Genomic DNA, 3,271 nt, shown 5'->3' on the forward strand with positions numbered 1-3,271 from the left:
AAGGTTCACCTTCCAACAAGACAATGACCCTAAGCACACAGCTAAAATAACGAAGGAGTGGCTTCACAACAACTCTGTGACTGTTCTTGAATGGCCCAGCCAGAGCCCTGACTTAAACCCAATTGAGCATCTCTGGAGAGACCTGAAAATGGCTGTCCACCAACGTTTACCATCCAACCTGACAGAACTGGAGAGGATCTGCAAGGAGGAATGGCAGAGGATACCCAAATCCAGGTGTGAAAAACTTGTTGCATCTTTCCCAAAAAGACATGGCTGTATTAGATCAAAAGGGTGCTTCTACTAAATACTGAGCAAAGGGTCTGAATACTTAGGACCATGTGATATTTCAGTTTTTCTTTTTTAATAAATGTGCAAAAATGTCAACAATTCTGTTTTTCTGTCAATATGGGGTGCTGTGTGTACAATAATGAGGAAAAAAATTTACTTAAAGGGCATGTTGCAGGTTAGAGTACCCAGTAAGCCAATGTATAGAAAAAAAACATTAGCCAATAGATCTTAACTAAAAGTACCATGGTAAACCGATAATAAGATACGATTAGAGTTAGCATAAATTTAATACTTCCGGTTGACAGGTGAGTAGGGTACGCTGGCGCGCTCTGGCTGCCGCTCCTCTCTCCGTTGTGATGCGGTGTGCTTTCTTCATGTTTGCCGGGAGATTCTTGGTGTTGGCCTGGTTGCTTTCTATCGGCTCTGTGGACTCACAGATAGGCTTATTGGGAGCTGGTGCAGACGAGGCTTTAATGAACATGGCCTTACAGTACACCTCTCGCCAGCTCTTATCCCTGAAGCGGAATTACTATCTGTCGGGAGACACCTACGACCACTGTGACAGGGCTGGATTACTGCGGCCCAAGCGGTATATTCATCGGAGCACAGGACGAAGCTACGTCTCTTCTTCGCCGTCCTCCATCTCAGTTTTGAACTGCCGGCGAAGGATTACAAGACTGTCTTCCTCTGGGGTTGATCTTACTAACTTTTCTGCTCTGCCGTATGAGCGGCATTTCTGTGATGCGGTGTCTGCAAGCCCTTTAAAAGCCGCGCTACTTAACGCGTGCTCTGTGAACAACAAAGCTTTATTGCTGGCGGATTTTATCATGGACAAGAAGCTGGACTTGTTTTTCATTACGGAAACATGGCACAAACAGGACGATGGTCTTCTTTTTAACCAGCTGACTCCAGCGGGCTTTGGACTCATTGACGTTTCACGAACTACAGGTAGAGGTGGTGGTATTATAGTTGTTTACAAACTGCAATACAAGATTCACCCTGTGTCCGTTCCTCCTTTTAAAACTTTTGAATGTCTTGTTCTAAATGTGTCTGATACTCACTCTGCTCTCCATTCTGCTACGATCACTATCTATCGACCTCCTAAACTGAATAAGGACTTTCTGTCTGAGTTTGCTGATCTTCTTTCTTTATTGTCCATCAGATTTAAGAGAATTTTGATTCTGGGTGATTTTAACATACATGTAGATCAGAAAGCCTGTCTCTTGGCCAAGGGTTTTCTATCAGTCTTGGACTGTTTTAATTTTTCTCAGTTTGTAAATGAGCTACCACTTGCATACTTGATCCCATGCCTGGTAGCCTGTTTAAATCCTGTTTTGGTCATTTATGTCCCTCAGTTCTTGCTATAATAAATGACTCTTTGTCATCTGGGGAGGTGCCAGCAGCACTTAAAACTGCTGCGGTTACTCCCGTTTAAAAAAAAAAGCAAAATTCTGATGTGAAAAATCTGTAAAATTATCGCCCAATCTCAAATCTCTCACTTCTGTCTAAAATCTTGGAGGGTGTGGTTGCAGCCCAATTAAACAAACACTTAATTGAAAATAAACTATTTGAGCCTCATCAATCAGGATTTCGAAAATTACACAGCACTGAGACTGCGTTGGTGAAAGTCGCTAATGACTTACTAATTGCCTCCGACTCCGGCTCAACATCCATTCTCATTCTCTTGGATCTCAGTTCAGCCTTCGACACTATTGACCATGCCCTACTACTCAATCGCGTCGAACATGTATTTGGCTTGTCAGAGACTGTTCTTGACTGGTTCAAGTCCTATTTTACTGACCGCAGTCAATTTGTTTTTATGGGTGGTTATAGGTCCAAAGTTGGTTCCGTTCATACGGGTGTTCCACAAGGGTCAGTCTTGGGTCCCCTACTCTTTAGTATGTACATCTATCCACTTGGTCAATTACTACAATCTCTCAACCTTAACTATCACTTTTATGCTGATGATACACAGATTTATATACATACTAGACCGGGTCAGCAAGTGAACGTTGGGCATCTTTGTAACTGTATTGCTGAGATAAAGATTTGGATGTCCAATAATTTTCTGTCTCTAAACGGCTCAAAAACAGAAGTTATGCTCCTTGGATCTCCACATCAACTGCGAAAGGTTGGGTCTCCTACTCTGTCTGTTGATGGCGTTGCACTGGAGTTTAAGACCAAATTAAGAAATCTGGGTGTCATATTTGACGCCACACTGTCATTTGAGCCTTTTGTCCAGAATACAGTTAAGACATCATTTTATCACCTCAGAAATATAGCCCGGCTTCGTCCTATGTTGTCCTTCTCGGTAGCTGAGAAGTTGATAAACTCTTTTGTCTTTTCGCGCATTGACTACTGCAATGGTCTTCTAGCTGGGGTATCTAAGTCATCATTGGATAAATTGCAATATCTTCAAAATTCAGCTGCTAGAGTACTGTCTGGGGTCAGGGCCAGGGACCATATAACCCCGGTCTTGGAGTCCCTGCACTGGCTACCTGTTAGGTATCGTATTGATTTTAAAATCCTTATGCTGGCCTATAAATCTCTGCACAATCTGCCACCTCAGTATTTGACTGACTTATTAATCCCTTACACACCACGTCGCAATCTGCGCTCCTCTCAGAGTGGTCTTTTGGTTGTTCCGAAGACACGGCTTCATACGTGGGGTGACCGAGCATTTTCTGTCTATGCTCCTAAGCTCTGGAATTCTCTCCCGGCCGACATCAGGGAAGCAAATACATTAGTGACTTTTAAATCTCTTCTTAAAACATTTTATTTTAGGATTGCTTTTACATGATCTTAATTTTATGTGTTTATTTTTATTTTTTTGTATTTACATTGTGCTATTCCTTTGCTGTTATGCTTGTCTGTAAAGCGCTTTGAGAAAGCTACTTTTAAAAGGCGCTATACAAAATAAATATATTATTATTATTAATCACAAAATTCACATTTTGTTCTTTTTTTTTTTTTTTGGGGTAAA

This window comes from Leuciscus leuciscus (genome assembly GCF_965113295.1).
Source record: "Leuciscus leuciscus genome assembly, chromosome: 1".
NCBI classification, from domain to species: domain Eukaryota; kingdom Metazoa; phylum Chordata; class Actinopteri; order Cypriniformes; family Leuciscidae; genus Leuciscus; species Leuciscus leuciscus.